The 14,165-nt window shown below is 36.6% G+C and overlaps 1 pseudogene; it reads left to right on the forward strand.

The window, feature by feature from the left end:
* LOC147698515 (uncharacterized) overlaps window positions 1-14,165 on the forward strand; it is a 39,721-nt pseudogene that overhangs the window by 11,906 nt on the left and 13,650 nt on the right.

The raw sequence follows: 14,165 nt of genomic DNA on the forward strand, positions 1-14,165 counted from the left end.
TACAAAACTCTACAATAAATAAATAAACAATGTGGACCCCTGGTGATAATTTATGCAGAAGGTGTTATCTCTCCAAAAGGCATGGAAAGCCTTCACTATGAAATGCTCAGTGTATGAATAAATAAGCATTTGTTAAACATTCCTAATAGTAAAGTGTCTAAGCATAATGTCAATACAGCAGACCCTGTGCCAATTCACATTAAACAGCATTGACATATGTCTAAATTGCACTAAGATAATTTCCAAGAATAAATATTGTAAAATGTAGTAAGGCGTTTACATTTACAGTGGGTCCGATTCGCAAAATTGGGTCATTTATGATTGCAAAAAGGCATTTTGGAACATAGCAAGCACAAATTGGAATTCAGTAACATGTTACCTAATCACAGTTTAGATGTCTGACTGCATACAGTCTAAACACTGAATAGATAGGCGAGTTGACAACGTGGAGGGAGCACTCTCCTGGAGATACAATGGCACATCTATTATATATTTGTGCCAAATTCACACTTATGTTTGATTTAATGCATAAGGAGCGTATACATATTTAGTGGTTACATTTAACAATCAATAGTGTCTATGAGATTAGGAGATTGTGTTTGTAATAATACGACTGGACCAGCCCTGAAGAAGTCTGCTGCAACATGGTCAGCACAGGCAAAACACGTGAAGGGCAAAGTTTGTTAAAAAGAAATGAAAATAAAGAGCATAACTGCTGACACCACAATCTCAATTTATAATTTACGGAGTGCTCGGAGACTGTTTGACATACTGAATCAGTATTAGTAAGGGGCATGTTTAGGTCAGCCCTTCCAAATAGCCATTCGGAATGGGGTGTGTTAATGTTTTTTAACCAAAATCTGGTTGCAAAACATTGATATTTTACTGGCTACACAAAAGAAGTGGTAACCCATCACAGACAGGTCCCCAAGACATGCCCTTCACTTTGTGAATGTTGACAAAAACATATTTAAGACTAGGAAGAGCTCTCGTGAACCACAGCTTAAGCTTAAATAATGTTTGTAAAACTTTTCACTTCTTTTTCAATGCATCCCATTTTTTTTAAAGGAAAATGGGCTGCATTTAAAAAAAACTGATTGCATTATTTAAAAACAGTCATAGACATGTCAGTCTGCTTACCCTAATAAGCCATTATCCCTTTGATCACACCGAATCGTAGTGGGTCCCAACTTGCGACCTACCTCATTAACATTCATTAGGTAGGTCCAATTGCGACCCACTAAGGTTCAGTGTTTTACGAACCAACCGATTAGTAAATAGGTTGGTTTGCAAAATATCAAACTGGTCCCAATCACTTTAAAATAGGGGTTTCCAGGAGGGCCAGATCAATGTCAAATTTTCAGGACATCCACTTAGAATAAGTCTTCATAAAATGTGATTCAATGAAGCTTGTTTACCCAGACAATGGTTTTCATAAAAATGTGGCATAAATGGATCAGTTCAGCACTTATGCAGGAGATCTTTGCTGAACAATTTTCATAAGAATTAGAAATATTCTATACTATTGGGTCCAAGGTCAAGGTGGCACAGAACTAATAGACTTTAAGAGGTGATGCAATTTTCCGTAATCAAACTATTAGGTTCCTATAACACAACATTGGGATGCAGGTGGAGGCACTGTACAACGTTGGTATAACAGGACTAGGCAAGGCAATATTTTAAAGTCAGAGTAGTTTTTGTTGGTGCGTAGAAAGGGCATCGTGGGAGGTTTTGGCTGTGAAGTGGATCCAGCAGGTCAGAAGAATAGAAAGAGTGTATTTGGTTTCAAAGCCCAGAAATTATACCTACAATTAAGAATTAATACTACCAGAGTAAAAAAGTGGATAGTAGAGAAATGGGGAAATACTTTTTACTGTGAATTCAACTCCAATGACATTACCTCAGTAGTCGGAAATGAAATGTGAATATCACACACATGCTGTTCTTACAGTCCCATTGCTCGTTATCGCTCCCTGAAATGCTCTATTCTAATTAAAAGTTAAAATGGCAGGCTCATGATGAAGTGAATTCAGCAGCTTCTACCTAATATTCTACTTGAACTCTAAGGTCTGTTCGGGGATAGATGTTGGACTTAGGTAATTGCAGGAGACAGTTTGTTGGTCAGGCCCTAGCCTATCTCACTATGTCCAAAGAGGAGAGGGCGTACCAATCTACAACTTAAGCTTCCGTTTTGCATGTTGCCTCTTCTGTCTGAGCAGTTAGAATGTGAGACGTGACCCGGACATCAGCATGTCTGCATTTATAGTCATTCAGTAATCATGAAGAGGCATGAGAACAACAGTACCAACAATCTCAAAGGCCACAGGTTTTTGATGACTAATCAGCGCAATATAATCTCTGCAGTAAGCTTGCACTATTAGTCAACAATTGTTCCTTCTTTTAATTACTTGCTATGAGGCTTTTAGCACCTTGCTTGACAAATTGAGGATATTTTACAGGTAGTCATAAAAACATTCTGTGTTTACCCTCATGTATTGTCACTTGTAACATATCTCTCTCTTCTTATTCACTATTCAACACAAAGGGCCCAATTTGGATGTCGGGCGGAGAGTCTCCAACTAGAAGTTGGAGGATCTCCACCCGACATCCTGAGTTTTCCCTCTGACGGCTGTATTTTGAATACTGTGGTCAGCGGGAAAACCTCACGGGGATTCCGCTACTCTTTCAATGGGCTCACAGAGCCCATGAGGACACGAGCAGAACAGTAATCCCTTCAATGATGGATTCGATGTCGGAAAGGGACTTTGGGGGGCACCAGCAGGGCACCCTTCCCCACTGGCCCTCCTCATATGGGCCTGGGTGACCCATCAACAACCTTTCGCTGTGTAGCAGGCACCTCACGGTGCCTGCCACATGGTAAGGGATGTTTGCAAACTTCCATTTTTTAATGGGAGCTTGTGCTGCAGGCAGATTCAGACCACCACACACGATCCCATTGAAAAATTGAAGTTTTGCAGTTGCATCCAAATTAGGGTGTTGGAACCACTGACCTATGGTCTGGCGGTTCCTTCCCTGCAACGGTGTCCCGCCCGACATTGTAATGAGGGCTTTTATGTCTTTTCTCAACATTTGTGATCTCCCAGTCAGCCTCCTTTTTGAGAGGTATATTTTATTGGTTCGATAACATTGGATCATTTAATGGAGAGTAGAGTTGATCATTGTAAGCTTCATATGTAGAATTGATCAAGGTATTCCAAAACAATGCTCCTCATTCATCAGTGAGGTGCATGTCTGCAGTCAGAGTTATATCTAATGAAAAGCAACAACTTGGAAGAAACTCTGCCATGGCTGGTCCCAAGCCCTGTTGCGAGAGGAGAAGGGTTATGCATGGGGCTTGCTACCCCATCATGTAAAAAAATACTAGACCAAAAGACATCCTGGCCTTGGGGAGAGAGGAATCTCCTTCATGGAGAGCTATGATGTGGTGAAAGCCAGAGATTCCTGGAAGTCGCAAAGCTGATCCACCTGCTTTCGACCAAGACCATCATCATCGGGACATGGAACATGAGGACCATGTACGAGACAGACAAGACAGCCCACGTGGCAGTGAAGATGAAAAAATACAATCTTGGCCAGCGAAAACAGGTGGACACAGTCCGTACAGAAGGCACTAGCTCCAGGAGGATTGCTGCTGTATTCTGGACACGAGGAAGAGTATGTACTACATACTCAGGGAGTAGCACTGCTGGTAACGTCAGCAGACAAACAATTTTCTGATTGGTTGGGAAACCCACAGTTCCAGAATCATCACAGTGACCTTTCGCACAAAGAAAATGAGGATCAACATGAATGTTATCCAGTGATATGCCTACAAATGATAGCAAAGAAGAGGAAAAAGAACAATTTTACATCAGACTCCAGTCCATCCTAGAGAAATGTTGATGGAGGAACTCAATGCCAAGATTAGAAGTAACAACAATGGGTATGAAGAAATCATAGACAAACATGGCCTTTACAACATGAATGAGAACGGTGAAAGGCTTGAAGATCTCTGTACCCTGACCAGTCTGGTGATGGAGGCAGTATATTCCCACATAGAAGAATACACAAGTCAATGTGGGTGCCACCAGATTATTCAACAGAGAAACATATCCACCATGTCTGCATTGCCAAGAAGTTCTGGAGGTCCCTGCGGGACATTAAAGTGATGAGAGGAGCGGATGTGGTATTGGACTATCACCTTGTTATGGCTACAGCTGAAGAAAGCATGGATGGAACCAACATTCAACATCAGCAATATAACACCACCCTCCTCAAAGATGCACAGAATAGTCAGCCACCCTTAGTAACAAGTTTCAAGTTCTGCAAGAACTAGAGACAGAGACCCAGTGGAAATTCAGTGAGAGAAGATCAAAGAAACAGTGACATCAACCTGCCTGGAGATAGTGGGTCCCAAGAAATATCAGGATAAAGTATCAATTTACACCAATACTCCCCAAAATTCAAGCGAAGGAAAAGTCAACATCAGCCAAACACGAGCAAAAAAAGCAAAAGCTAAAGGCAAAAACACCAAAACCAATAGGGAAGCCAAGAGAGGCTTAAGATCAGAAAAGTGAAAATGTATTTATTTATTTATTTATATAATTTCTAAAGCGCGCTGATACCAACCGGTGTCCTGGCGCTGAAATTGTAACTCCCTGAGCTTCAAGCCTCAACAGACTAAAGGGTGAAAAGCCATGTTTTTCATTTTTTCCTGAATGCCATCAGATTTGCGTTTTGTTTGAGGGCCATGGGAAGGGCGTTCAAAGCCTTCGCCGCTCCCGTGACAAAGCTTCTACCCCTCCAGCGCACCTTCCTGATGCGAGCTGTTTTGACCAACACCCTGCTGGCCGACCTGAGTTGTCTACTGGGTCTGTACCATTAGAAGCACTCCTGAAGGAACCCACGCAACTTTTACAACGCACTACTTTTACAATGCAACTTTTACAACGCAAGTGCTTTTACAACGCATGTTTTTACAATGCATGCTATTACAACGCAAGTACTGTTACAACGCATGTTTTTACATCGAAATTAAGTTATTTTTTGTAAAATTAATTTTATTTAAATATTTTAGGTATTATTTTTGGATTTAATTTTTTCAAAAAATATATATTTAATATTTCATTTATTAAATAATATTTAAATGATTATTTTTTAATAAAGTATTTAAGAAGAATTGAATTAATAAATAATGTTTTAGTTTCTATTTAATACTAATATTTAAAATATAAGTACCTAATTTAAACTTTATATATTAAAAAAAAAATAGTTTTATACATAATAAGTAAGTATTTATTTGTAAATAAATAATAATAATCATTTTTTTAAATAGATTTTGCAAAGGTAAAATATGATTGTATTAGTTAATAATTTAAAAAATTAAAAAGGATTGTTTTTTAAATTTACATTTAAATTTTTGATGGACTCTTAATTTAATATTATTTCTTTGTAAATTTAGATTTTTATATAAAAAGTAAGCTTATATATGGTTTATTTTTTCTTTGTTTGATATAACTTTGAGGAGAGTTTTAATGAAAAATATTTTTTTTTGTTTAAAAAAATAAAATGTATATATAATTATAATTTAATATAGTGTTATGTTTTTTTCACTATTTTAGAAAATTGTTTAATATTTTTTAATTATAAGGGCTTCATTAAGTAAGCAAAGTTTATTATTTTCCCACGTTTTAACATTGTTTTCTATGGCGTGATTTGTCCTTCTTTTATTTCAGTACCTTTTCCATTGCATTCCGCGTTATGCTTCTGAAAGTGCTTGAAAAGCAGGAAATAGGCAGATAATCATGGAAATACAATCAGCATTGTGGTAAGTGACATTAATAATAATTTTTACATGTAAAATATTGTTATAAAAGGAATAATTTAAAACAGTTAAAAAAAGAAAGAAACAGATTTTATTGTTCTCTATTTTTATTTTAATTTCAAAAAATATAATAAAAACAAGATAATTTTATTATAAATAAAACATATTTTTAATAATTTTTTTAAACATGATTACTATTTTTATTAAGTAATAACATTTCAAAAATATTAGCTTTGTATAATAGTCCTTTTTTTATCTTAGTAGCTTTGTATCACGTCGTCACGTTAACGTCGACGCAAGCGGCCATTTTGGACAGCATCGATTGGAGGAAGCAGCTGGAAGCTGATCTGCGCACAGGTAGGAAACTTTAAAAACTTTTATATTAGTTAAAGTAAACATTGTGGATATATATATTGCTACGTAAGGATAAGGAGAGGTTGCATAAGTAAAATATGATGTTTTGGATGTATATATAACATGTCGCCGATCATGGTAGAATAATATACCTTTGTCGGGTTGTATTTTGAGAAGGGGAACGGGAAAAGTTCATCAATATAAGTATTTTCTCTTTGTTGTAAAACATTTTGAACGTAAATAAAAGTTTGCTGTAAAAAAAATGTATGGTTTTAAGGAAATCGAAAAGAAAAAAAAGAAGACAGTTTCGTTAGTTGTCACAAAAGTGGGTTTTTGGTTTTATCGAGTATTTTTAATACTGGTTTTTGTGTTACTTTTGAAAAATTGATTACTTTTAACTGTTGGTTTAGTAGGAGATATTTTTTGAAAATGCGTTTGTAGAATTCATTTTTATGTAAATGTTTGCAAAAAATAAAGTTGCTTAGTGAGAATATTAGCAGGTAGGAAATGACTTAAAAAAATTATGTTTTAGTTAGCAAGATAAAAAGGAGTTTGATAACATTGGATATTTTATCTGGTGTTCCAATTTAAGGTTGAGATGAATTTGATTGTGACATAAAGAAATAAAAAAAATGTTTTGCTGTTAATTCATTGATTTAGATAATGTAAAAAAATATTAAATACATTTTTACATTATTTTTTATTACAAAAATGGGACACTTGAATTTTAAAAAAATTGTTGGATTTAAATAGGAAAGGTTTGTTGTTAAAAAAATAAAAATTTTGAAAAAAAGATACATTTGGTGGGGTAATTTCATATAATAGATAGATAAATGGTTTGCATGAGTTTAATTACAAAAAACAGTAGTTTTTATAGAAATAATACCAAAACAAACTTTTGTTTGAAATAGTGGAAAGGGTGAAAATAAGTAATTTAATGTTTCGTTGAAAATGTTTTTACAAAGTCTTTTTAAAAAAAATTTATGGAAAAGATGTACAAAATGCTAATTGGTTTATATCAAAGATGTTTGATTTACAAATTTTTTTATGATGGTATTGTAAGTTTATCAAATAAAAAAAATTATTTCCTGCAAATTATATTTAGGAAATATAATAAAAAAAGATGAATGTAAATTCATAAATTATTAATGGTTTGATGACACGACCAAAAATTTTAAAAAATAATTTAAAAAAAACTCAATTGAATTAATAATATAATTTTTTTTTAGGTAAAAGCAGGAAAGTAAGTTGGGTGTATGTGTTTAAAAATGTAAAATGTTAGCAACATTTTCCAGGTAGTCTAATGTCACACTCAACGAAAACTGTTGAAGTATTGCCAATAGTCTCTGAGACATCTCCTTAGATTGTTTTGAAATCCGTGGATTTAGGCTACCTGTCAAGGTTTGTGCAATTCTCATTTCTTGATAACTTTGCTCCTTCTTCAAAGTTATTAAGAAAGAGTAGAAATTGGGGTGTGGTTTACCAATTGTGTAGTTGAAGGAGTTATGCCATCCCTCTATGGCATTGTTTGTTTTAGCACCTCCTTCTAAGCAGGTTGTGTAGCAGTTCCACCACTCCACATGGAAACGTGGCTTCTTCCTGCGACCCGATCTACTTAGATGTCCAATCCATGTGTCTTCGAAATAATTTAACAAGGGTGCCAATTTATCTTAATTTTCGACATAATATTCAGATTCAGAAATTGCAGTGTAGTACTCGTCTACACTTTCAGGAGGTACAAAACAAAGTGCTGTTAGTTTTTTTATTCTACCTGTAGTTTGCTATCTGAACAGTAATCAGTAACTAGGGATGTTTTTTGTAACTTACGCCAAAATGCCTGGGAAAAATGAAAAAAACATCCCTGAATTTGGGTATCCGTGTACGTTTTTTTGATCACATTGATCATAGTCAATTCATAATCCACAATAATTTTCCTAGGACTTTTGTTGGAAGTTTTTTTTACTGACAAAAATTCAGTATAAGTTGCTGATTGCTTATCAGGAAGTAAACTATACACTAAGGGAACTACATTATTTTGAATCTGTGCATGAATACTATAAATTTGGGTGAAAAGATGGGGGGTACTTTTAAACATCCCATCCATCATCCAAATTTCAGTATTCTCTAATTTTACTAGGTTGCGGGGAGTGCTAAAGATTAGTATACGTTTTTGAGGGTTTTGGCTGTCGTAGAGTAAGACGGGTTCATTGGAGAAAGAGATTGTAAGTTCATTAGGAATATGTATGTCTGCAAAAGTGTGTGGAGTTTCAGTGTGAGTGTTACTTGCCTGCTTTTTTCTTTGGATAATTTGTCGCAAATTTGGAATAATAGGCATATTACAAGCAACATGACCGGGGACATGCTGTGCAACCTCTCTTAAAATTGAACCAGGTGTGGCATTGGAGGTGGATGCAATATCTTTAATTTCATTAATGGTTTCACGAATTTCAATCTCCATTGCAGAGGCAGAGTGGTTATGTTCTGTGGTTTTTATAATGTTATCTCCAACAGTAACCGCTCTGCCGCTGCAACGGGATGAATAATATTGCACACACCTCCAATGTCTCCTTGGTTCACTTATCCTTTCATTGCAATATATATATCCACAATGTTTCAATAACCTGTTTTCTTTCCTGGATCTGATATAGGTGGCAGTAGCTTGGCTTGACATTTTCTGTTGAAAAAAGTAGAAATGAAAAACAAAATTAATTTTTGTGTTTCGGTTTAATTACAGATACATATTTTAATGTATAATTTTTATAAGGGTTTATCTATCTGGATTAGGATTAGTAATTTACAAACTTTCACTATTCATTATTTACGTTACTGCTGCGCATTCCTGGAGTTGGAATAGTACATTTGAACCTTATATTATCCATCACTTTCATTACTGCTGCACTTTCCTGTATTAGGAGTAGTTCATATTCCTCTTACACTATCTTTCATTTACTCTACAGCTGCACCTTCCTGGAGTGGGAATAGTACATTTTACCCTTACACTATCCATCACTTTCCTTCCTGCTACACCTTCCTAGAGTGGGAATAGTTCATTTGAACTTTATACTATCCATCACTTTCCTTACTGATGCACCTTCCTGGAGTGGGAATAGTAAATTATACCCTTACAGTATCCATCACTTTCCTTACTGATGTACCTTCCTGGAGAGGGAATAGTAAATTATTCCCTTACAGTATCCATCACTTTCCCTACTGATGCACCTTTCTGGAGTGGGAATAGTAAATTATACCTTTACACTATCCATCACTTTCCCTACTGGTGCCCCTTCCTTGAGTGGGAATAGTAAATTATACCCTTACACTATCCATCACTTTCCCTACTGATGCACCTTCCTGGAGTGGGAATAGTAAATTATACCCTTATACTATCCATCACTTTCTCTACTGCTGCACTTTTCTGGAGTAGGAATATTTAATTTAACCCTTACACTATCCATTACTTACCTTACTATTGCACCTTCCTGGAGTGGGAATAATAAATTATACCCTTACACTATGCATTACTTTCCCTACTGCTGCACCTTCCTGGAGTGGGAATAGTAAATTATACCCTTATACTATCCATCACTTTCCCTACTGCTGCACCTTTCTGGAGTTGGAATAGTGCATTTTACTCTTACAGTATCCATCATTTATCATATTTCTTTATCATTCTTATGTTTCTCTTTTGCTTCTGGTATCAAAAGTGTAAATAGTATTAAAAATCTTGCACTTTAGAAAATGTGTTTTTCATTTCATGTATTTTATTTACCTTTAAGATGCTTTTTTTATTTGTGGTCTTTTTTTTCTTGCTGGCTTTTCTGTTTGTTGGCTTCTTTAGATGTGGAGTTGGGTTTTCTTAAAAGATTACTTTGAGTTTCTAAAAAAAAGGAAATAAGAAATGTATGTGTTTTATTTGCTTTTTGCAGCATTTAGCTGGACTTTGATTAGTAAATTACACCTTACATTTTTCCATCACTTTCCCTACTGCTGCACCTTCCTGGAGTGGGAATAGTTAATTTTAACCTTACTCTATTCATTACTTACCTTACTGTTGCACCTTCCTGGAGTGGGAATAATAAGTTATACCCTTACACTGTCCATCACTTTTCCTACTGCTGCACCTTCCTGGAGTGGGAATAGTAAATTATACCCTTATACTATCCATCACTTTCCCTACTGCTGCACCTTTCTGGAGTGGGAATAGTAAATTATTCCCTTACACTATCCATCACTTTCTCTAATGATGCACCTTTCTGGAGTGGGAATAGTAAATTATACCCTTACACTATCCTTCACTTTCCTTACTGATGCACCTTCCTGGAGTGGGAATAGTAAATTATACCCTTATACTATCCATCACTTTCCCTACTGCTGCACCTTTTTGGAGAGGGAACAGTTAATTTTACCCTTACACTATCCATTACTTGCCTTACTGTTGCACCTTCCTGGAGTGGGAATAATAAATTATACCCTTACTTTATCTATCACTTTCCCTACTGCTGCACCGTTCTGGAGTGGGAAATGTATGTTATTCCTTTAAACTATCCATCACTTTCTTTAATGCTGCAACTTTCTGGAGTTGGAATAGTGCATTTTACCATTACACTATCCACAATTTAGCATATTTCTTTATCATTCAAATGTTTCTCTTTTGCTTCTGGTATCAAAAGTGTAAATAGTATTAAAAATTTAGCATTTTAGAAAATGTGTTTATCGTTTCATGTATTTTATTTACCTTTAATATTGCAGTTTTTATTTGTGGATATTCTTTTTCTTGCTGGCTTTTGTGTTTGTTGGCTTCCTTAGATGTGGAGTTTTGTTTTCTTAAAAGATTGCTTTGAGTTTCTAAAAAAAAGAAAATAAGAAATGTAAATGTTTATTTGCTTTCTGCTGCACTTAGCTGGAATTTCATTAGTAAATTACACTTTACTTTTTTCCTTCACTTTTCCTACTGTTGCACATTCTTGGAGTGGGAATTTTAAATTATACCCTTATTTTATCCATCACTTTCATTACTGCTGCACCTTCCTGTAGTGGGAATAGTTAATTTTACCCTTATACTATCCATTACTTACCTTACTGTTGCACCTTCCAGGAGCAGGAATATTAAATTATATCCTTACACCGTCCATCACTTTCCCTACTGCTGCACCTTCCTGGAGTGGGAATAGTAAATTATACCCTTATAGTATCCATCACTTTCCCTACTGCTGCACCTTTCTGGAGTTGGAATAGTGCATTTTAACTTTACAGTATCCATCATTTATCATATTTCTTTATCATTCTAATGTTTCTCTTTTGCTTCTTTTTTTTTTTTTTTTAAATATTTTTATTGACGATTTTTACAACAATTTTTTACCCCCCCCCCGCACCAGTCAATATCTTTCAACAGCAGGTAAATTTCTGAATAATCACATAAATCAATTCCATTGCGTACTTGCATACTTCCATAATATGTACATCTTATAGCAAGACAAAACGAATTGGGGAAGAAAAAGAAGAACACAGTAGATAAGAAAACATTAATAAAACGCAGGTAAAGGGAAATATAAAGGGGACAGAAGATACCCCAAAGAAGCATATGTAAGGCGTATAAATATTTTTTCACATCCAGCTCTGCACCCCCCTAGGCAGTTGCCATCCTACTTTTCCATTCTAAAATGGGCTTCCACAGCTGTAGTCCCAGTGCTCTACCCTTTTTCCCCCTTCTGGCATAGATAGCTTTCTCCAGATTATACATATGCAGTAACCTAGCCAACCAGTGCTGGAACGGGGGTGGTATCTTATCTTTCCAAGCAGCTGCTATACATAGGCGCAAAACAGCCATGGCCACAAACAAAAACCCCCCATTTTGATTTTGCTGTGAGTTACTCCCCTCTAGTCCTAGTAGTATTACTTCTGGTGTCAGCTTCAATTTATATGCCAAGGAGTTATCAAAAAATGTTTCAATACTTTTTATTAGCGGAGAAAGGTTTGGGCACCCCGCAAACATATGCACTATTTCTGCCTCCGTACTGTCGCACCTAGGGCACCTAACCCCCTGTGTTCCTCCCCACTGGGCAATTCTAGCTGGTGTGTAGTAGAGTTTGTATAGCGTCTTGTAGTGTTGTGCCTGCAGTGCCGCTGAACACAGAGTTTCCCGTCCTGATCTTAGTGACCTTAAGAATACGCCCTCTGTTACTCCTATTGCTTCCCTCCATTTAGTCTCATATTTTTCAAGGTCATCCCCTCGGTGTTCTATTAGTTCAGCATACAGCCTTTTGATTGAGCAAGATTGGCCCCCCTCAACCATCTGTATTATCGGATTTGCTTTAAAACCCATCGGTCCACCTCGTTTATTACCTAGAAAGCTTCTTAGTTGTAAATATTTAAAAAAGGTCCTATTGCTAACACCAAATTCCTGCTGGATTTCAGTGAATTGCCTTACCCCTGCCTCCCCTATTAGATCTCCCAAGTTCTTAATTCCCAATCGAACCCATTCCTTAAATATAGCATCCGCAAATATTTCTGTGGGCAGCATTGGATCCTCCATTAATCTAGTGTGTGCATGAAGTCTTCCCAAGCCAAAACTTTTCTTGAACGCTTTCCATATTTTACCAGCAGCTTCTAGCGTCTTGAACCTGGTCCGCTTAAAATAGCTTGGCTCCGAGTATCTAAGGAAAGCATTGTTTGTCTCCCCGCCAAGTATTATCCCGTACACCTCTGTTGATCCCGTAGGAATCTCAATTTCCCCCTCAGCACCACCCAATAAACCCGTCATCTGCTGTAATGCTGCCGCCCAGTAATACATTTTGAAATCTGGCAACGCCCATCCCCCCCTGTCTCGTGGTAATGACATGTACTTCAATGCTCTTCTCGTCTTCCCCTGGGACCAAACAAATCGATTTACCATATTCTCCAACTTATTGAACCAACTCATACTAAAAAACAGCGGAATTGTTCTAAATAAATACAGAAATTTCGGCAACAAGTTCATTTTTACGTAGTTTACTCTACCTACTATGGACATATGTAAATTATTTACCCTATCCAGATCTTTCTTTGCTTTTGTAATAATGGGATTAATGTTAATTTCCACCAATTTTTCCAGTTCAGCCGTGATCGTAACACCTAAATACATCCCCTCCTCAACCACCCTTGCATCTGTACATATTGTGTAGACATTCTTTATAATTTGTGACTTGCTTTTGTTCAGAGCGTACCCTGCTATTCTTCCGAACCGATCTGCCTCTAATTCTATTTCCCTTATTGCATCTATTGGGCTAGGTGTAATGACCGCAATGTCATCTGCATATGCTAGGACCTTAATATCTCCCCTGCTAGTGTTTATTGGATTAATTCGATCGTTCTGCTCTAACCTCAATATCAAGGGGTCGATGTACATAGCAAATAATAGGGGCGAGCAAGGGCATCCTTGCCTAGTGCCCCTTGTAATATCCAGGGGTCTGGTGCGGCCAGAGTTCACCCTAACACAGGCAGTAGGGTTCGTATAGAGTGATTGAATGACTTTGACAAAAACCTCACCTACCCCTCCCCTTCTTAAAACCGCCCACAAATACTCCCATGCCACCCTGTCAAAGGCTTTTTCTGCGTCCAATAACATGGCCGCTATAGGTTTCCCTTCTACTTCCTGAACATCAAAAAGTGTTATCATTTTCCTGATATGAAGTGTAGTGCCCCTTTGTGGTATAAAGCCATGTTGATTAGTGCTGACTAATTGGGTTATTATCTTAGCGAATCTCTCTGCCTGTATTTTCGAGAATATTTTGGTGTCTGCGTTAATTAATGTTATGGGGCGGTACGACCCTGGTTCTGTTGCATCCTTTCCTTTTTTCAATATTATTACGATGTCCGCCCCGGCCCAACTTACCGGTATTGCCTGGCCATGTTGCACCCCCCTAAATGTTCTTGCTAAATCTTTAAATATTGAGTGCAGAAATACCTTATAAAACTCTCCTGGTATCAAGTCTGGACCTGCTGCTTTCCC

Source organism: Lissotriton vulgaris, chromosome 8, assembly GCF_964263255.1.
Source record: "Lissotriton vulgaris chromosome 8, aLisVul1.2, whole genome shotgun sequence".
In the NCBI taxonomy this organism is placed as follows: Eukaryota; Metazoa; Chordata; class Amphibia; order Caudata; family Salamandridae; genus Lissotriton; species Lissotriton vulgaris.